Source organism: Bos mutus, chromosome 27 (genome assembly GCF_027580195.1).
Source record: "Bos mutus isolate GX-2022 chromosome 27, NWIPB_WYAK_1.1, whole genome shotgun sequence".
Lineage (NCBI taxonomy): Eukaryota > Metazoa > Chordata > Mammalia > Artiodactyla > Bovidae > Bos > Bos mutus.
This window is the reverse complement of record NC_091643.1, coordinates 16378839-16401767: the sequence shown is the minus strand read 5'-3', so window position 1 is coordinate 16401767 and position 22929 is coordinate 16378839. Positions and strand designations below refer to the sequence as shown.

General features: G+C 43.0%; 1 protein-coding gene across 1 annotated transcript in view; it reads right to left on the bottom strand.

Moving 5' to 3' along the window:
* Positions 1-22929, bottom strand: part of FUT10 (fucosyltransferase 10) — a 76516-nt gene that overhangs the window by 26940 nt on the left and 26647 nt on the right. The window lies entirely within an intron of this gene.

Sequence of the window (22929 nt, the reverse complement as noted above, 5' to 3'; positions counted from 1 at the left end):
ACTACAACTACTGAAGGCCAAACTTGAGAGCCTGTGCTCGGCAACGAAAGAAGCCACCACAATGAGAAACCCACACGCTGCAACTATAGAGCAGCCCCCGCTCGCTGCAACTAGAGAAAACCCGCACAAAGACTCAGCACAGCCAAAAATAAATAAATAAGTGATTTTTTTAAAAAAAGAAACAGGGTGTTAACGACAAGCATGTGTCAAGGGAATAGAGCTCAAATGTGGAACCACTGAGAATTCTAAAAAAGAAATCTTTCCTACAAGTGTCATTGGCAAATAATTAATATATCAGTGCCATCACAAGCAAACAAGAATTTCAGTTCACAATCCTAGATGTCTGATTTCATGACCTGCATCTCCACCCAAAGAGGTCAACAGGTTTCTTTAAACATAAACGGATATATTAAGTTAGGGAGAAAGAGATGAAATGATGAGAAAAATCACTACATCATCTTAGGACTTTTCTCCCGCCTCATTTGCTCTGACAAGTAGAGCAATTTTATTTTAATTACTTACGACAATACTTCATGGTAGAGTACTGATACTACTGCTCATTACAAAAAAAATAATAATAACGAAGTCTTCATGCCACTTTAGCATCCAGTTATTAACTCTTTGCAAAAAGCAAAAAACTGACAGAGCCAATGATGTGAGAAAAGATTAGTGAGTTATAAAAATTAAGCATGGAATAGTGGACTTCCCTAGTCTGGTACAGTGGATGGCGGTCTGCCTGCCAGTGCCGGGGACACAGGTTCAACCCCCTGGTCCGGGAAGATTCCACATGCCTCATGTAACTAAGCACGTGCACCCCAACTACCGAGCCCCAGCTCTAGAGCCCATAAGCGGCAACTGCCTGGTCTGTATGCCTCGAGCCAGTGCTCCACAGGAGAAACCACCACAATTATTAGAGAGTACCCCACTCACCACAACTGGGGAAAGCCCTCCAAGCAACAAAGACCCAGCACAGCCAAAAATAAACACATTGGGATCGTAAGGAAATACTAAAGAACCAGACTCTTAGCTGAGTTTCCATACAGGAGATCTTTCAGGCGGAGGTCATGCGTGCATGTCCAGTGGCTCAGTGGTGTGCGACTCTCTGTGACCCCATGGACTGTAGCACCAGGCTATGACACAAGGCTCCTCTGTCCATGGGATTATCCTGGCAAGCATACATGAGTGGGTTGCCATTTCCTTCTCCACAGGTAGAGTTCTAGAGAATTCCATGCTGACCACATTTTCATTAGTGTTTATTCTAATGAAACATCTTAGCAGTCAGTCATGGAAAATCATTAAAACTCATTCTAATTCTGAGCTCATGCAAAGTCCATGAAATTATAACTGGCAAGTTAAATCAATAAACCAAGTGTCTAAAGTCTTTTCTGAGCTTTATACAAATCAGATGTATAAGTAAGCAATAAATAAGATTTTATTGAAAACAGAGCAAATTCTCAATTTGCTGTTTGAGCTTGCAAAATTTAATTATCCATTTTCATTTTGTTTCAAAATTTTCACATGTTAAAAGAATTTAAACTTTGAGGGGAAATTGGTGCAGCCTTGTTGAGGCCCATTTGGCAGTGTGTACCAAAATTCAATTTAATTTATCCATTGACACAATAACTCCATTATCAAATATCTAGAGAAGTAAGAGTACATATAGGCAAAGACAGATGTATGTTTGTGGTAATGTAACAGAAAAACAGCAACCTAAATAACCATGGACAGGAGAATGATTAAGTAAATGTAGGTACTGCCATACTACTGAATCAACATAACTTTAGACATAATGAAGTAAACTGATATAGTCTAATATGAAAAAAAATCTTTAAAACACATGTTTAAATGGAAAAAAAACCAATATATATCTATGGTATGATTCAGTTTAAGAAAAAAAAACAGACAAAACTACAGGCTGAATTCAAAAATTCTAGAAGGAAAATCTAACTGGAGAAGGGATTGAGAAAGTAAGGTTGAATGTTTTCACTCACTATATTTATTGTTTAAATTGCATCAGTGATTTGTTCATGCCTTAATTGTGTACATTTTAAAAACCAAAACAATTAAAGGCAGGACTTTCCTGGTGGTCCAGCGGTTAGGACTCTGAGCTTCCAAGGCAGGGAACAAGGGTTTGATCCCTGGTCAGGGAAATAAGATCCCACATGCTGCACAGCAGAGCCAAAAGGGTTCTTTTCTTTCTTTCCTTTTTTTTTAAGGCAAAAAATGAGACACCTCTCTGAAGAGAAGCATTAAAAAGCCTCACAAATTCTGTATAGCACATAAAGGCTCCCAAATCACAGCCCAGAACCGCCACCTCACCCCAGTGCTACTTTCGAAAGATTTCCGTTGGAATCCAGCATGCTTACAAGAGCATTATGTTTCAGAATTTATGTTGGAAATTATGTGACTCAGTCAACTGCCAGGAATTTCATCTGCCCCCAAAGGAAAGCAGGCAGATTACAGCTTCCTTGACCATCAACAAGTGAACAGCTAACATCCAGTGAATGAATTACTACAGATATAAACGAGAGATTGGCACACATCCTCAGAGAAGCCACCTTAGGGCAGAGCCTTGTAACTCAGTCGAAAAAGTGGTTGGATTTTTAAAATTAAACACATCAAAATAATCAAGCTGGAGCACATCAAACCAAGCACCTTGAAATAATAATAATAATTATTATTTTAATGTTAATCTTCATGCTTTCAATAGGGCTTCACAATTTTTGATTACATTGAAAAGTATTAAATGCTGGCAGTGCTGGAGCTCTTAAAGGAGTATTCTGGAAAGTAGAAAAGTAATGAAACATAACACGTCCTTAATAAAATAAGGAACTAAACTATAAAAAATATTTTTTTACAAAAATCAGTTGAGTTCAGGGCTCTGTGATGACCTAGAGGGGTGGGATGGGGGTGGGGGTGGGGGGGGAGGCTCAAGAGGGAGGGGATATATGTATATACTTACGGCTGATTCATGTTGTTGTATGGCAGAAACTAACACAACATTGTAAAGCAGTTATCCTCCAATGAAAAATTTTAAAAATAAACAAAATTTTAAAAAATCAGTTGAAACCGGGTAAGTGACACAAAGCCAGCAAAACCTCCAACTGCAAGGCTCGAAGAGGGTCCTTCGGGAGCCGGGTCCTTGGAGCTGAGACTCAAGGTGAAGAAACCTAACATGTCCCTTTTTCTTGTCCTCCGTCTGTTGTTTAGACGCTCACTCCCCTGGCGGCCTAACGTTCTTCACCGTCTCTAGTACAGAAGCGAGGGTGAGCCACTCATCCCAGCTTGCCTGGGGTATCTCCAGTTTTACCAGTGAAAATCCGGTACCCTAAGAACTACCTGAGCCCCAGGAACTCGGGACAGTCAGTCACCCCCCCAGGCCATACCCCATCAAAGAAAACAATGTCCAGGCCCTCAATAGCCGCAGGCAGGAGTCTTATTGCCAGTCAGATACGTCTACAGTGTGGGCTACAAATCACAGTCTCATTGCTTCTTTTCAAGTCTTGACTGAATTTGTTACAAGACTGCTTCTGTTTCTGTTTTGGTTCTTGGGTGCAAGGCACGTGGGATCTTAGCTCTGCGGCCAGGGATCGAACCCGCACCCCGTATGCTGGAAGGCGAAGTCTTTATCACCGGACGGCCAGGAGAGTCCCAAGTTTCATCTCTTTTTGATTGGAAGCGAGAGGAGTCTCAGATATATGCTTTGAGACAGAAGCCAGACAAAAGACAGTCCACAGTCTCTAAATGAGCAAAACCAGAATCGATGGTGCTAGAAATCAGACCAGAGGGATAGCAGAGAAGGGGGAGTAGGGCAGACTGGCTTACAAAGGCACAGGGGAATTTTCTGGAGTGGGTAAATGGTCTATATCTTAACTATAAGTTGCAACCAACTGCTGACTTAAAATGTGTGCATTTGTTATATGTAAACTTAACCTTCCAAGAGTTTATTTTATTTCTACTTTATTATTGGAGTATAACTGCTATACAATGTAGTGTTGGTTTCTGCTGTACAATCAAGCTACTCAGCTCTGTGGATACATAAATCCCCTCCCTCTTGGACCTCTCTCCTAACCACCCCCATCCCCCCAACCCAGGCCATCACGGAGCTATATATAGCAGCTTCCCACCAGCTACTTGTTTTACACACGGTAGTGTATAATGACATGAGTTGATTTTAAAAATAAGAGTGAGGGACTTCCTGGCAGTCCAGCAGTTAAGACCCCGCGCTTCCGCTGCAGAGGGTGCAAGTACGCGAGGGACTTCCCCGGCAGTCCAGCAGTTAAGACCCCGCGCTTCCGCTGCAGAGGGTGCAAGTGCGCTCCCTGGTGGGGGAACTAAGATCCCACATGCTGCGTGGTGGAGCCAAAAAAAAAGAAGAGCCAGATCTTCCATCTGGATGCAGGACAGACTGGAGCAACATCTTTTAGGGATGCTGTTGGAGAGCTCCCTGAAGCTTGAGGAAGGTCGAAGATCCATGGTCACTCTCAACTCTACACTTACAGGAAGCTAAGGCAGCAGCCCGTTGCCCCAGTCCCTGTGAAAAATAAACTCGAAATTCACTCAGAGCTTGTGCAGCCCTCCATTACAGGAAATTGTACAGATTCCTTCTCTGGAAATATCGAAAGAAAAGCATGGCCACCGTTCTCCCCTTCTGCAGTGTTTTGCTGTTGTTATAACCATGAACTCATCAGAAGACTAGAAGACCCGGGGCACAACAGCAAAGGAGGCGGGGTAGTGCCTTCTGAACAATGCATTAGGGCAGCCCAACATAAACAGAGACAATTCCGACCATGGGAACCTAATCTAATGAAAATGCACGAGGTGGCTTTTGCTCAGGAGGTGGTCTCCATTCTGACCCTGACGTCTTATCTACTCACTTCGAGGAAACATCTGAGAGTTGGCGAGATACTAGGGAATGGAGGCACAGGCCTTCAGGATGGAGGGATGGGGTACCTCAGAGGGGACCAGAGAAGTCAAGCCGGTGCCCTTCAGCCAATCATGAAGTGATCCTACCCTTCACAACCTCGAGTATTTGGTTTTTTAGAATGTTATCTTGACCTGCTCCCAGGAAACCATCACTTCTCAGTTCTCCGTTCTTCCTTGAATCTAATGCTGCCCAGAGATCTGGGAGGCACCACGAGTTGTTGGCATCCGAGGCTGGAATGGATGGACTCTGCCTTATTGCTCGGCAGCCCTGAGATGGCCGTGACCTTGCAAGGCCCACAGGAGGGGAGGCTCTGCCTCCTGGTGGTGAACGGGGAAGCAGAGAGCAGTCTGGCCAGCTGGCGCTCCCATGAACTTGCACTGGAAACTTCTCAAGCGAAAAGCCAGAAGTTCTCCCACTTGCTACATACCTGGCGAGGGATAAGAGACGCCTGAGCCTCGGGTGTGTGCATGCGTGTACACTGCCATGTGCCAGATGTCTGCTGGTTCCTGCTAGCCAGTAAAGCGCCTCCTCGCGCTGCACCCGCAGAGCCAAACGTCTTCCCAGAATTATTTCCCGATTGGGAAATGGAAAGTAACTGGGTTGCCTCTCCCATCTGCTGGTATGTAATGAAGTCTGGTCCATAGCCGAGATCCTGGCCCCGGGGAAACATGAGAGACAGTCCTGGAGCTGAGTGGGCATGCAGGGACCCCAGTGCAGCGCCATCTGCCCAGGCAGACCCCTCGGGCCAGCCGCCTGGCGCTGATGACCACCCCAGACCCCATTTCACTCAGGTTTCCTACTGTATCGTCAGGTCCCCTCCCGTCTAATAACGAGCCGTGGATAGCGGTTGGGTTTTACGGTCCAGGCCATTCAGGTGCCAAGCCTTGAAAATAAATCCTCCCCCAGTAACTTGGAGCTAGTGCTCAGGAAAAATAATGGCACCAGAGAGATATCTTTGAGCTCGCATGAAAGGAGTGAGAGGATTAGAATCGGTGAATGACGTTATGAGAAAAATAGCACTTTCACTGATCCAAGGTACATAAGAAAATTAAGACGGGATAACACAAAATCAGGATGAAGGAGAGAGACAGGGAAATGCCGAAGTAGTGTCTAATCTACAGCACAGCTGGAACGAGGCCAAGATGAACCATGGAGTAGTATTTCTACTAATCTGCTCCCTCGCAGATACACTGAAGAGGATGCGTTTACAGAATGGCTCTGTCTGAGAATGAAAAACTGCACGGTGCCATTAGTTAATCAGAAAAGCAGTCTTTAGACAATCTTCATTTGGGATTTAAAATAATAACAGGCCAAACAAAGAGGGAGCAATGTAGAAAAGCAGTCCCCAACCTTTTCAGCATCAGGAACCGACTTCATGAAAGACGATTTTTCCACAGACTGTTGGGAGGGGGGGATGATTTCTGGGTGATTCAAACACACTACACTTATTGTGAGCTTTATTTCTATTATTATTACATCAGTTCCACCTCAGATCATCAAGCCTTAGGTCCCAGAGGTTGGGGACCCTTTATCTAGAGGACCATGCCATGACCAGCTCTAAATAAAGCACGTGTATACTTCACTAAGCACATCAGAGAGTCCTGAAGCTCAAAACTCTTAATTGTACTTGAACAGCATTCGCCGTTCACAGCTCAAAACAGGCACTTCCAACCAATTCTGCATGGACATCGGGTCACACCTCCTCATGGACATCACATAGGCCAAGGGAACCATTTTGACAGTTAACATTCGAGCAATGATTAAATAACAATTGTTGTTGTTCACTAGCTCAGTCATGTCCAACACTTACGCCTCCATGGACTGTAGCCCGCCAGCCTCCTCTCCTCTATCCATGGGATTTCCCAGGCAAGAATGCTGGAGTGGGTTGCCATTTCCTTCTCTAGGGGATCTTTCCAACCCAGGGATCGAACGAGTGTCTCCTGCATTGGCAGGCAGATTCTTTAACACTGAGCCACCAGGGAAGCCCTAAATAACAATGTATCATACTTAAAATCCATCCTTACTGACCATACATTTTCATTATCTTTAAAGATCTGAGATGCTAAAATCCTCCAACAGCAGTGAAACTCTTGACCTTTAAAATCAACATTACCAAGCTACTTTCTTGAAGAAGCCTTCAACATATCTTCAAAGACATAGAAGAACCAAGGAAAGCAAAAGTGAAGCCCTGGGAATAAAGAGTACACCAGCATGAAGTTTAAAAAGGCCTCAAAAACACAGCAATGACTGTGCCACTGGAACGGCAATTTGATCCAGTCAATTCACTCTCCAACCTCAGAGCCACACAAAGCAAGATAGAAAATATTGGCCAGTCAATCACAGGCCTAAGAGTCCATCCCAATGGGAAAAAAAAACATCACTATGAATTTTTAGAACACTGGTTATTTACAAAGGAATGGGAAGAAAAATACTACCAGATACAGATAGGTAATAACCTAATATGAAGGTGAACCCAATTCCAGAGTGTTCTTAGTACAATACTTACGGTATCTTTCCTTCAAAGATAGAAAACTGTACCAAAATCAGAAATCTAATGTCCCTTAATTAAACGAGCCTGTGTGACTGGTCACAAAGTTCACTTACAAAGGAAAAAGGATCAGAATGACAGTGGACTTCTAGAACCCACTGGTGCAAATCTTCCAAGATTCTGAAGGAGGATAAACTCACCCTACACAGACCCTTTAATGTTAAACTTTATTTATGTACCTAAAATTCATTTGTTTTATACATACAAACATTCTACCTACATAGATAGGTATATATGGAATATATATATATCTATGGGATATATATATATATCAAATGGAAAACTGCTAAAATAAAGTAAATGATAATTAATAAAAATTAAGCAATCATTTGAAGACAATTATTAGCTCCAGGTAAAAATATCCAAAAGGGAAATGTAGGATGATATAGTGCTTAGAAATTATTTAAAATAATTAGGAAGACAAGGAGAAATGTGGGGTTGGTCAAATACAAATTAGAGAAGATTGATGACTATTAAAGCTGAATGAAAAGTGCAAAGATGAAAACTTAAAATTCTAACAATTATATAGTAAACAATGATTTCCGATGTCATTAAAAATAAACTAAATAACTATCTCAAGAAATATAAGTATGCACATATTATTTAGAAATATGAACACAAATTCCAGGAAAGCTACAGGAAACAGAAGTATTGGGGAGAGGGAAAGAGAACTTTCTCTTAATTAGAAAAAAAAAAGTTTAGAAGATATTCAATGGGATATTACTCAGCCATAAAAAGGAATGAACAATGCCATTTGCAGCAACATGGATGGATCTAGAGACTGTCATACTTAAGTGAAGCTAATTCATAGAAAGACAAATATCATACAATAGCAGTCAGTGTGAAATCTAAAAAAGGGAACAAATGAACTCACCTACAAAACAGAAACTGAGTTACAGATGTAGAAAATAAACTTATGGTACCAGGGGGTCAGGCAGGGGGAGGATAAATTGGGAGATTGGGACTGACATACACACACTATCATACGTAAAATAAATAACTAATAAGGACCTACTGTACAGCACAGGGGAGAAGGCAATGGCACCCCACTCCAGTACTCTTGCCTGGAAAATCCCATGGGCGGAGGAGCCTGGTAGGCTGCAGTCCATGGGGTCGCTAAGAGTTGGACACGACTGAGCGACTTCACTTTCACTTTTCACTTTCCTGCGTTGGAGAAGGAAATGGCAACCCTGTATATGTGCTATACTGCTGCTGCTGCTGCTAAGTCGCTTCAGTCGTGTCCGACTCTGCGACCCCATAGACAGCAGCCCAGCAGGCTCCCTCATCCCTGGGATTCTCCAGGCAAGAACACTGGAGTGGGTTGCCATTGGAGAAGGCTCCAATGCATGAGAAGTGAAAAGCGAAAGTGAAGTCGCTCAGTCCTGTCTGACTCTTCGCGATCCCATGGACTGCAGCCTACCAGGCTCCTTCGTCCATGAGATTTTCCAGGCAAGAGTACTGGAGTGGGGTACCATAGCACAGGCATATACCCTCAAAGTATTGAGGAAATGGCAAACATATAGATTCATCTCCCCAGTTGAATAAATAGTTGTTAAGAAGAACTCAACTCAATACTCTGTAATGGCCCATATGGGAAAAAAAAAACTAAAAAAGAAGAGATCTATGTACATGTATAACTGGCTCACTTTGCTGTGCTATACACCTGAAACCAACAAAACATTGTAAATAAATCACACTCCAATAAAACATTTTTAAACACCTTTTAATACTATCTCATTTTTAAAATTGTTTATGCATTACTTTGGTAAAAGGCAATGGCACCCACTCCAGTACTCTTGCCTAGAAAACTCCATGGATGGAAGAGCCTGGTGGGCTACAGTCCATGGGGTCACAAAGAGTCAGACACAACTGAGCGACTTCACTTTCACTTTGGTAAAAACAAAATTCTTTATCTTCCTAAGTTGCTTTTTGTTATAGTTGTATATAATTTCAATGTCTTCTTCCCATTATTTATGTAATTCAAATTAAAAATTAAGGGGTGACATTTGAACATAAAAAAGCATAATTAGAAATGATAAGAAGGCAATAGCTGTTTCCATTATGAGGTTTCACTGCACATACTGCCCTCTAGTGGCAAGTCACTGGAAATCAGTCAGTCAGTTCAGCTGCTCAGTCGTGTCAGTCTCTTTGCGACCCCAAGGACTGCAGCACGCCAGGCTTCCCTGTCCATCACCAACTCCCGGAGCTTGCTCAAACTCGTGTCCAAGTCAGTGATGCCATCCAACCTTCTCATCCTCTGCCGTCCCTTCTCTTGCCTTCAATCTTTCCCAGCATCAGGGTCTTTTCCAATGAGTCAGTTCTTTGCATCAGGTGGCCAAAGTATTGGAACTTCAGCTTCAACATCAGTCCTTCCATTCAGGACTGATTTCTTAAATTTACTTAAATCTTCAAATGTCATATGCTCTCTTAATCTTAGATCTTCTATCCTCTCCATGGAGTAAGTCTCCTATTTCTAGGACCCCAAAATCAGGTTTGGACTATTAGTTTTATGGTCTGGCTTCATTACGGATTCAATAGGTTTTGATAGACAGGTCTTGGAACCTAGTCATGATTAACAGGGAAATGTGTCCTGAATTCTTAACAACTATTTATTCAACTGGGGAAATGAATCTATATGTTTGCCATTTCCTCAATATTTTGAGGGTATATGCCTACAAAATCAAATATAGTGCTGACAGAAGTCTAACACATAGATGCTCAAAAAGTAATGCGTAGGTCCAGCAAGTGACTGATTTCAGAACTCATTTTGCTATTTGTGGGCGATTTGGAGGGATGAAGTATCTCATGTGAAAGTGTTCATTGTTGTCATGAATAACTGCTTTAAACCAAATATTTAAGGAATATGGACAAAGCAACACAGAGAATATGATCAAAATCATTTCTGGAGAGAAAATGGAGAGATTAAACGATGGAAGGTCCCCCTTGACACCCTCCATCCCCTCTCAAAAGAAAAAAAAACAAAACCCAAGAATACCCACTTTTCACCATACTTTCGCAATGAAAAGAATGCACTTTCTTCCTAAACTTTTATTTACTCCTAGATAAAATCACCCACCTTTCCTTGCCAAAACACTGACACACCGTGTGTCAGTATCTCGACACATATTCAGCTCCAAGATTTGTTCCTCTACCCTTAGATGAGGGAGGGAGCCCTGTGGTTCCCCCAACTCCAACAGTTTTCTGTCTCCAGAGTGGCTGCCCTCTCCTGTCCCACCCTCACTCTGCTGATCACAAAAACATGCACTTGGACCTGAGTGTTCGATCCTGCTGTGTCGATACTACAGCAGCGTGGGCTGGGTTCTCCAGAGGAGCACCCTCTTCTAATCTTCCTCCTCCAACAGTTCTACTCAAGGTCAGAAGTTCTTTACCTGGCTCAAGGTCATTCTGATATTAGCTTCTAACCCATAAGCAGAGACCTTATTTCCTACATCCATATTCCCTTTTTGAGGGGGTGGGGGCACTTGCAGCCGCATGCAGGATCTTAGGTCCCCAGCCAGGGATTGAACCTGCACCCCTTGCAGTAGAAGGGCAGAGTCTTAACCAAGGGATGTTCCCCATCAGTACTCCCTTGATAAACATTTTGACCAAAAGCACCGTATGATGAGTCTGTACCCACCCACAGAAAATCAGAATGATAATCCTTGCAAAACTTCTGCCCCTCGCAAACATGCCGTACAGAACTTGGACATTTCAGATTCTGAGTTCTTTGTTGGAAATCATAGATCATAACCTGTCAGTTACATTGCAAATAATTTTTTGGTTTTTCTTTTTCTTTTTCCAGTTTAATGAGATACGATAGATACACCGTGCTGTATAAGTTTATAGCATAATGATTTGACTTATGTACATCATGGAATGATTACCCCAAGCTGAGGGGAGCTCCATCATTTCAGAGATTAAATTGCAGTATTTTATATTTATGGCACACTTGCTTTCCTGAAAGTCAACAAGTTCATAAACAGGGATAATAGTTTCTAGTATAAACGCTGACTCTACCAACATGGCACATAATCGAAAAGGCTCTGTCTGCTTCTCTTTAGGCACAGTAAGTTTTTTTTTAAAGGCCACTGCCAAAGTCTTTAAGAAGTCACCAGAGTATCTGAGAGAGAATGTGGGTTTCTGAGCCAAGGGAGTTAGGAATTAAAAAAAAAAAAAAAAAAACTCAGTTTAGCTGTACGAATGTGACTTGGAGCATATTATCATAACTTTGAGTCACTGCACCCTCATCGTTCAAATGAGGACAAGACAGACCTTCTAGGTCTATTTTGTGCCTGTAACGCAGAGAGTACTTGGGAAATGTTAGTTTCCCCCCTTTCCTCTTGCCATGTCCCGAGACACCCCTAGGTTCCTCCCCCTTCCCCCAATCAGTCCCATCTCCCACTAAAGGGACAGAACGACCACCACGTATCACAAGCTTCTAAACAAAGCCACGCCAGCAAGAAGAAACTGGCCTCACCCCTTGCTTTAGGCCTCCACCTGCATAACCAACAGCTTTTCGGTTTCTTGGAGCAGGAATCTTTCCAACCCCAGAGAGGCCTCCTGACGAGCAAATAAGCCACAGACCTGCCCAAGTCACATCAGAGCTCCCCTCCCCACTCCAGCCCCGCCCCAGGCTCCTCTACCGAACACCAGCTACAAGTTTCTCCCTGTGGCTCCACTTGTCTTCTGTATAATCTGTTCCTGTTTTCTTACCTGTTTCCACTCATGTGTTCTCCCCTTCTTTTCCCCTGTACTCCCGATTAAAACAGCCTGACAAAGGGCATCTTCTAACCTAAAAGACAAACCAGAGGCCGCTCCTCCGGCAGCTCTCTGCTGCCCCCTCTTGTCACAGAACGGAACTGGTCACCACTCAAGCCACAGTCTCATTTCAAGTTTCAGGAACGCTCAGTATTTATTGAGGGCCTATTGTGTGCGAGGCACTGTGGCCGGTATCAGAGATACAATGATGTGCAAAATCAGAAATGCCTCTGTGTTCTTGGAGCCTACATTATACAGTGGAAGAGGCTGGCATGTATCAGCCACTCACGTAAGTCAATGGAAGACCAGAACTCAACTTGTTATGAAATGCCATGAGAGCCCATAAGAGGGGAGTGACCTTGTCAGAGAGGTCCAGGAGGGCTTCCTGGAGGTAGTGACCCAGGCTGAGATGGAAAGATGGGTGGAATAAACAAAGAAGGAGAAGGACTATTCCAGAGGGGAGTCAGAACATTCCAGTTCTAAGGGGAGTTAGAACATTCCAGTCAGGTGTTCTAAGGTCTGTGGTAAGAGCGATCACAAGAAAAATCAGTGTAGCCAGAGAAGGTGGGGTGGGGAACGCAGCTGGGTGGGCTGGAGGCCACTGTGGGGGGACCAGGTAAGAGTTACAGTGGATTAGGGTAAAGCTGTGACGATGGAACCTGGGAGGATGAAGAGATTTGAGAAAACATTCAGGAACTACTTTCCATGTTTAGGAAATGGAATCAAAAGAATTTTATGATGGATTGGATTCCCACACAGGGTAAAGGGAACGGGGCTCCAAGGACCCCTACTTCCCTGCCCTGCGTAAACGGATGGACACCGCACCGACTATCTGAGTCTGGAGGTGAGTCTCTGACCCATAAAATGGATACAAGCAGACAATCGGTTATTCAGATATGGAGTCCAGAAGAGAGGTCTGGAGTGAAGGCGTAAGGGCCTGTGTGCTATCTGAACATGGGCTGCAGTCCCGGAGGTGACTGCCCAGGCCAGTAGTTCTCAACTACTGAGCAAGACCCCTGAGGGGGGTAGGAATTTTCCAGGGAAGGGGAGGTAGGGGCGGGCATCTCACAGTGACTGAGGGGTTGCGAACTGCCATTCACAGCGGGAAACCCGGGATGCCAGACAACTTGCAAAGCACAGCGTAGTTCACAGAGAAGAAATGTCCCGTGTCGCACGTGCCATGGAGGTTAAAACCCTGTTTTTAATTATGTGAGCCTAGAATCCAACTTTATCTTCCATATACACACCAAAGCTTGTATGTCGCGCCTAGTTTCAATTTACACTGAGTTTCCAGGCATGTAAGAATCACGTAAATTAAGGGGAAATCGTACTACTGTTTAGTCTTTACCCAGACCTACTCACCATTTCAGAAAACCGTATCACTGCTCGAGGCAACTGAGCGCCAGTTAAACAGCCCTTTGTCCATCCACAGAGTCTCCATAAGGAGCACCCATGTTTACAACTAATGATTCTACACAGAGGCTTAGCATGTGGCTACATCGTGATGCCTTCATATGGCCAAGCACACATACTGAAATACCTATTACATACAAATTTCTTTTCTTTATATTACAGAGAAGGCATGATATTTTTAAAATTAAATATTGTTATAAGAAGCAGGCACTTAGGCTGATGGGATTGGGGACCACCAGGCCAGAGAGAAAGTCTACAGTCAGGAACAGAGAGGGCCTTGGATGAGTCTTGATTGCTGTTCAGTCACTCAGTCATGTCTGACTCTTTGTGACCCCATGGACTGCAGCATGCCAGGCTTCCCTGTCCTTCTCCATCTCCCGGAGCCTGCTCAAACTCATGTCCATTGAGTCGGTGATGCCATCCAACCAGCTCATCCTCTGTCGTCCCCTTCTGCTCCTGTCTTCAATCTTTCCCAGTATCAGGGTCTTTTCCAATCAGTTGGCTCTCGGCATCAGGTGACCAAAGTATTGGAGCTTCACCTTCAGCATCAGTCCTTCCAATAAATATTCAAGACTGATTTCCTTTAGGACTGACTAGTTTGATCTCCTTGCAGTCAAAGGGACTCAACAGTCTTCTCCAGCACGACAATTGGAAAGCATCAATTTTTCAGCTCTCAGCCTTCTTTATGGTCCAACTCTCACATCCATAACATGACTACTGGAAAAACTATAGCTTTGACTATAAGGACCTTTGTCAGCAAAGTGATGTCTCTGCCTTTAAATATGTTGTCTAAGTTTGTCACTGCTTTTCTTTCAAGGAGCAAGCGTCTTTTCAGTTCCTGGCTGCAGTCACTGTCCGTAATGATTTTAGAGCCCAAAAAACAAAATCTGGATTCCAACATTGTTTTTTATTATATCAGTAGCTCTCTTATTATCAAGGTCCAACCTTCATTGATGGATTCTAATGTTTAATGGCTACCTAGAAAAGGGTCTTGCAAGGGCGCACAAAGCAGAAAAGAAACAGAAATGCTGGATTGGAAAAGCACAAGAAAGAGAATATTTCAAAAAGGAAGACATAGTTAATGACATCCAGTGTTGCTGAGAAGTACGACAAGGACTAGAAAAGGCCTCCGTCTTACTTAGCAATCTGGAGGCTCTGACAAGAGAAATGTCACTGACAAGTCAGCAAGAGCTGTTTCAGTGGAAAGGAAGTAGTTATCACCATAACAGAATTCTTGAGTATAATTCCATTATATTGAATATGATTCTCTGTGCTATTCAGTAGGACCTTGCTATTTATCCATTCAATACCATTCTTTATATAATAGTTAAGACCTTGTTATTTGTCCGTTCAATATCATTCTTTATATAATAGTTAGGACCTTGCTATTTATCCATTCAATATCATTCCATATATAATAGTCAGGACCTTGCTATTTATCCATTCAATATCATTCTTTATATAATAGTTAGGACCTTGCTATTTATCCATTCAATATCATTCCATATATAATAGTTAGGACCTTGCTATTTATCCATTCAATATCATTCTTTATATAATAGTTAGGACCTTGCTATTTATCCGTTTAAGATCATTCTTTATATAAATAGCTTGCATCTGCTAACCCAAACTCCCAATGCCTCCCTCTCTCACCCCCTGCTTGGCGACCACAGCTCTGCTCTCTGTCTGGGAGTCTGTGTCTGTTTTGTGGATAAGTTCGTTTGTGTCATATTTTACCACATGCAAGTGCTATCACGTATTTGTCTTTGTCTGACTTCACTTAGTATAAGACCATCTCTAGATCCAGCCGTGGAGTGCAAATGGCATTATGTCATTCTTCTTTATGACTGAGTAGCATTTCACTGTATATATGTACCACATCTTTATCCACTTCTCCATCGAGGGACATTCGGGCTGTTCCCATGTGTTAGCCATTGTGAACAGTGCTGCTATGGACATGGGGGTGCATGCTGAAGGTCTTCCTAAAGGGGCTGCAGATAGAGGTGAACTCCAATCACACAAGAAGCACTGCCGATGTCTGTGGACAGTGTTGAATGAGCATTGAATGGAAAGCAGTGAAAAATGTGAACTGCATCTCTTCCATTTTGGTGCTAAATTATTTTTAGGAAACTTCGAGCACTAGCTACGAGGCTTACAATCATCTTGTCTAAAGACCTTTAGAGACATTGAGCAAGAAAACACAGCCTGGATGCAAAGAAGCTGTAGGAAAAGGTTCAGTGACCAGGTCGCAAACTGTGCACACACTCTGTAGTTCAGATGTTGCAGAGAAAATGGAGTGTATCTCTTGTGCAGCTAATCCAGGTTTGCGCCTAAATCCCCAGCCATTGGGCATAAAGGGAAAACAGTGGATTCGGTCCAAACGAATGAAGAAACTTAAAACAGTCCTCTGAAGTACCCCCCATTCTCTCCAGGTAAAAAGCCCTGTTGATTTCTCAGATTCTACCTCCCTCTTCTCCAGGACCATGTCTGCCAGGGGAAAAGATGCCCTGGAACCTGTGTGGTGTCCTCTGATTTCTCTGACCTTGAAGTGGACTTTCTGCTGCTGGGGCAGCCAACCTCGGCATCTGGTGTAGCCTGTGATCTGGTCCTGAGGAGCCCCGCCCAGGCCGGGGATGCTCCGCTGATGACTCAGCCCATCCTCTCTGCTCTCCAGGGGCACATCTCTCTGAAGATAACCACATCTTTGATGGTACATTTAGGACATTTTTAAACCGAAGGCACTGATCGGAGAGGATGCTGGCCCTGCAGGTGGAAAGAAGACTGTCCCGGACAAACTGGGGCATCTGGTTACCCTGCACCTGCGTCTCCACTACACACTCTACAAGGCCTTGGCTAAGCATCCACCTGCAGCCTTTCCTGGCATGCACTTCGCAGCTCCCCGTTAGGAGACATCCACCAGGAGAACACAGAGGCCCCCTGCCTTGCCCAGTGAACAACTCCACATTTTAGCTTGAGACCTGCTGGTCACTGTGGTTTCCTCAACTTATCAAGATATTTCTAAAGGTTCCTCTTCACAATCTGACCCCAGGGCACGATTTGAGGGTGGTAAGGACAATTTAAAACCTGCCTCCATCTTCCTCGTCTCCTCTCTCTTTGTTCTTTTCCCACCAACTCCCTTCCTCCCACCAAGGAGCAGCAGGACTTGCGACCAAGCTGTCACAGCTGGAAGGATGATCTTCTCAACAGGAGAAATGTGAGCTGAGTCCTCTAGTCTTAGTTCCTGCTATGTTAAAGCAGGAGCTAAAAACAATTTAGAAAACTGTCCTCAAGAGAACAGTCTGACTTCAGAAGGCTGTTTACTCTCTTACAGAAAATATCCTGTTTTGAAAGTCAACACTGAACATGAATGTCGAGCTTTCTTTCTGTATCCCTTCTATTCTCCCCCCAGAACAGATATATGATTTGGACCAGCAAGAGACACAGTGATCTACTCTAAAGAAAAGAAATCTTCTTTACCCCAAAACCTCTATTAGTTTAATCTGTTATAATCATATTACGGTTGCTCTTTAGCTTTATATTTGCTTATCTGAATATAACATGATAATGATCATAAAAGCATATACACTTAGCAACAGACTGCCAAACTTGATGAAGCAAAAACTGATAGAACTGCAAGGAGAAATATACAAGTCCATAGTTATCCCCTGGAGACTCCAACACCCCTCTATTGGAAATGGAGAGATCCAGCAGGCAGAAAACCAGTAAAGATGTGGTTGAACAAAGCAACGCCATCAGTCAACTGAATATAACTGACGTCTATACGCTATTTCATGCAACAACCAGAGAATACACACTCTTCCCCAAGATCACATGGGACATTCGTCAAGAAAGACCAAATTCTGGCCACAAAACACATCTTAACCAACGTAAAAGAACAGAAATCATACCATGTCTGCTCTCAGACACAATGGAATTCAACTAGAAGTCAAGCACAGAAAGTAACAAAAATCCCCAAATATGTGGAGATTAAACATCACCCTTCTAAATAACACATCAAAGAAGAAACTTTAAAATGGAAAAAAAAAATTAAAACACATGTAAATGAAAACACAACTTACCAAAATCCGTGGGATACAGAGGAAGAAGTGCTTAGAGGTAATTTCATAGCATTAAATGTATGTAATAGAAAAGAAGAAACATCTAAAATCAATAACATTAAGGCTCCACCCTAAGAAAGTACAAAAAAGAAGAGCAAATTAAATCCAAAGTAAGTAAAAATCAGAGCAGAAATCAATGAACTTGAAAACAGAAAATCAATAGAAAAAAATCAATAAAATCAAAAGCCAGATCTTTGAAAAGATCAATAACACCAATAAACCCTAGTCAGGCTAAAAAAAGAGAGAGGGGATATAAATTAGCAATATCAGGAATGAGAAAGGGAACATCCCTGCAGAAACCATAGATCTCAAAAGGATAATAAAAGAATATTTTAAATATTACAGTAACTCTCAGGTTGTATTGATAATTTGTCATTATTATTGAGCAACTACCATGCCCCAGGCAACACGGTACACAATTTACATGAATTATCTTAAAACTTCACAAAAACCTTAAAGAAATTGGACTTACTCTCATATTACAAACAAGAAAAGAAGCTTAAAGAGATTGTAACAGTTGTAACATCACAGATCTCACAAGTAGTGGAGATGAATTCTGCCCAGCTCATACTGACCATCAAATCCCAGGCTTTTCCATTCCACCAGAGTTTCTCAAGCAATGTGGGGTACATAGTTTGGTTATAGTATAGCTCACCCTACCTCCTCCCTGCCAGAAAAAAAAAAAAAAAAAGCCCCATCATCTCTGCAAAATAAGGAAATATATAAAACTGACCTGCCTTTGGTCATGAAGAGAGAAGTTCTTCCTGTCGGTCTGTGTTTTTCATAATAGTTTGGCTAGTGTAAGACAACTTTCAGCTTCTTTCTCCCAAAGAACAAAGTTGATACAAAGCAGAGCATGGTGGGGTATTACAAAGAGATTATTTCTATAGTTCATGCCAGAAATGAAGGAAGCAACTGAGGAAGAAGAGGAGACGAGGGCAAAAATGCTGGCCAGTAAATAAGTCAGAAGAGGTATGAGGGCAGAGGAAAAGAAGGTGAAACACTTGATCCCCACTAAAATGAAAGAGATAATCTAGGGACTTCCCTGATGGTTCTGTGGTTAAGACGCCACGTGTCCACTATAGGGGGCACAGGTTCCAACCCTGGTTGGGTAACTAAGATCCTGCATGCCACATGGGGTGAAAAAAAGAAAGAAAGAAAGAAAGAATCTGGTTTATATCTAAGCCTAGCAACTCTTTTCCATGTGCTGAAACACACCACCCCTTCTATCACCAGCACCATTACCAACCATCATTTCATATACTGAAGCTGAAACGGAGAAAATCATCTACTTGTGTGGGCACCATGGTGTCCTGGTACCAGATGTCAATTAAGACAGAGCATTGGCTAAAGTGATCAAAGTTATAGGATGAGTAAAAGCCAAGCAGTCACTTGGTTGCCATAAAAAAACAAAATGCTCATTTCTTTATGCTTTCAACTCCTCTCCAGATATTGGCCACCCAACCAAGGAGTGTTTGGAAAACTGAATTTAGAGGCTGAAAGTAGGCGACTTCAGAAATTAAGAGTATTCACCTTCACTTTAAACTACAAGACAACTAGGAAGCCTGCAAGCTGCTTGATGCCACGTGTGAAAATAAAAACTAGAGTTTAGTGGACTTGAGAATAAAGAGAATATGGGCCACGCTAGTCCCAAGACTTAGTCACAAGAGTCTCTGAAATTAGGAGCTTTACAGGCATTGATCAATGAAGAATGTAAAGCGATCATTTTAAAGGAACCTAGGAATACATGCACTGCAGCAGACAGCTAAGCCAAATGACCTTGAACACCTTTCCCCTCTTCCCCAGCCAGCCTTACTCAATAGCTTTACAGAAACGCCCAGAAGCCTCTCCTCTCTCCCCGAGAGGCTGTGCATTCTGGGTCTGTGCACTGCTGGCTGGAGACAATCGAGAAAAACTTCTATCTCAGCCCTCCAGGATGCATGCTTTTGCTCAGCAACAGCTAAATAATAAGAATCAGATTCTAAGCAGAAGCCCCTGGTTCTAACATTTTCAGGCAGCATCAGATGCTGTCTTGGTCCAACAGCTAAGTGCTTCCAAAAGACTAACTTGTGCCCATGTGACTAAAAGAATACCCTAATTGCATAATTCCCTGAAAGAACCATCAAAATCCACATTTTCCATTACAAACGCTTTTCCAGTCTCAACATAAAACATTCTTGAAAACTCTGTCACTAGGCAGATGTCTTTAAAGAGGAGCTTATTTTCCCAAAGGCACGGAGTTATAATTGGATATTCTGTTACCAAAGACTAAGCATCAAATAAATCATAGGCATACAGAAGTGACAACGGGATATAAAAGCAAGGACATCTACAAATTCCCATGATGGAACTTAGAGACTTTATATTAAGTCATAAAATGGTAGTGGTGGAAGCCACCTAGGGGATCAGCTGTCCCCAATACCCATCCACCTGGTCTGGCCCCATCATGACGTCCTGGGAAGCTGGTAAAGAGCACAGGTTCCCAGATCTCATCTCCAGAGACACTGAATTGCTACGCTGTGGAAAACAAAATGCTGTATTTTCTGCTTAACTCTTCCAGATGATTCAAGACACTAAAGGGCGGGGCATGACTCATATAAGTAACACTACATGTTTTTCTCCTACATTTACTGATCAAATGCTGATGGCTTCATCAGTAAACGAATGAGCCTGATGAATCTGTATTCACATTTTTAGACATTAAAGTTTTTGGCTGTGAATTATATGACGACGGCAATGGCACCCCACTCCAGTACTCTTGCCTGGAAAATCCCATGGATGGAGGAGCCTGGTAGGCTGCAGTCCATGGGGTCGCTAAGAGTCGGACACAACTGAGTGACTTCCCTTTCGCTTTTCACTTTCACGCACTGGAGAAGGAAATGGCAACCCACTCCAGTGTTCTTGCCTGGAGAATCCCAGGGATGGGGGAGCCTGGTGGGCTTCCGTCTATGGGGTCGCACAGAGATAGACACGACTGTAGTCACTTAGCAGTGGCAGTTGCACAACTTAGATTTTAATCACTGCGCCTCACATGTAACTGATATATATAGTCGCTAATGATTTGGCTTCCCTGGTGGCTCAGGCAATGCAGGAGACCTGGGTTCAATTCCTGGGTTGGAAAGATCCCCTGGAGGAGGGCATGGCAACCCACTCCAGTATTCTTACCTGGAGAATCCCATGGACAGAGGAGCCTGGCGGGCTCCCGTCCATAAGGACACAACTGAGCTACTAAGGACAGCGTGGTGATTTGAATGTCAAATTCAGACGTCAGTACTTTCCTGTACTCAGGAAAGTAAAGTATCCAGATGTCAATAACCTTAAGGATTAAATATTTACATGCTTATGGAAGCAAAATATTTAGTGATCAATAATTTACTTATTTTTTTTTCATTGCATCAGGAAGGAAATGAAGAGCATTTTTTATGCATCACAGTAGTGGTAAGTTGGTAACAAAAGATTGAACTGAGAGGCTGAGAAGTTAAATGAATGTGTACAGTGAATTTTGCTCCTTGGACACCTACATAAATGAAAATAGATACCACTAAGACATCAGGATGTCAAGTCTATCTTGAAATCACATCTCAGATCTACCCATTTCTTTCTCCCCTGCCTCCCACCCTAATGCACTTCAGTTCAGTTCAGTTGTTGTTCAATCGTGTCCGACTCTTTGTGACCCCATGAATCGCAGCACACCAGGCCTCCCTGTCCATCACCAACTCCCGGAGTTCACCCAAACCCATGTCCATCGAGTCGGTGATGCCATCCAGCCTTCTCATCCTCTGTTGTCCCCTTCTCCTGCCCCCAATCCTTCCCAGCATTAGGGTCTTTTCCAATGAGTCAACTCATCACATGAGGTGGCCAAAGTATTGGAGTTTCAGCTTCAACATCAGTCCTTCCAATGAACACCCAGGACTGATCTCCTTTAGGATGGACTGGTTGGATCTTCTTGTAGTCCAAGGGACTCTCAAGAGTCTTCTCCAACACCACAGTTCAAAAGCATCAGTTCTTCGGCGCTCAGCTTTCTTCACCGTCCAACTCTCACATCCATACATGACTACTGGAAAAACCATTGCCTTGACTAGACAGACCTTTGTTGGCAAAGTAATGTCTCTGCTTTTAAATATGCTATCTAGGTTGGTCATAACTTGCCTTCCAAGGAGTAAGCATCTTTTAATTTCATGGCAGCAATCACCATCTAAGTGATTTTGGAGCCCCAAAATATAAAGTCTGACACTGTTTCCACTGTTTCCCCATCTATTCCCCATGAAGTGATGGGACCGGATGCCATGATCTTAGTTTTATGAATGTTGAGCTTTAAGCCAACTTTTTCACTCTCCTCCTTCACTTTCATCAAGAGGCTTTTTAGTTCCTCTTCACTTTCTGCCATAAGGGTGGTGTCGTCTGCATATCTGAGGTTATTGATATTTCTCCCGGCAATCTTGAGTCCAGCTTGTGCTTCTTCCAGCCCAGCGTTTCTCATGATGTACTCTGCATATAAGTTAAATAAGCAGGGTGACAATATACAGCCTTGACATCCTCCTTTTCCTATTTGGAACCAGTCTGTTGTTCCATGTCCAGTTCTAAGTGTTGCTTCCTGACCTGCAGACAGGTTTCTCAAGAGACAGGTCAGATAATCTGGTATTCCCTTCTTTTTCAGTATTTTCAACAGTTTATTGTGAACCACACAGTCAAAGGCTTTAGTATATTCAATAAAGCAGAAATAGATGTTTTTCTGGAACTCTCTTGCTTTTTCTGTGATCCAGCGGATGTTGGCAATTTGACCTCTGGTTCCTCTGCCTTTCCTAAACCAGCTTGAACATCTGGAAGCTCACAGTTCACGTATTGCTGAAGCCTGGCTTGGAGAATTTTGACCCTAATACAGAGCTGCAGCATTTCCACTTATTTCACAGAAACTGTGTCCTGCTTCTACTTCCACATTCCAATCCCTTCTCCAAGGAGAATCCAAAGGGCTCTTTTCAAAGCACATCTCAGAACAGAGCAAAATAAAAATCAGAGCACAGCACCCCTGCTTAAAACCTTCTGCTATTTCCCCATTGCCCTTACAACAAACCCAGCCCTCTCACTCTATGTTGGGGAGCCCTTTCACCTGGCCCCCATCTCCCATTCCAATCTCATCTCGTACTATCCTCCTTCACACGCACACT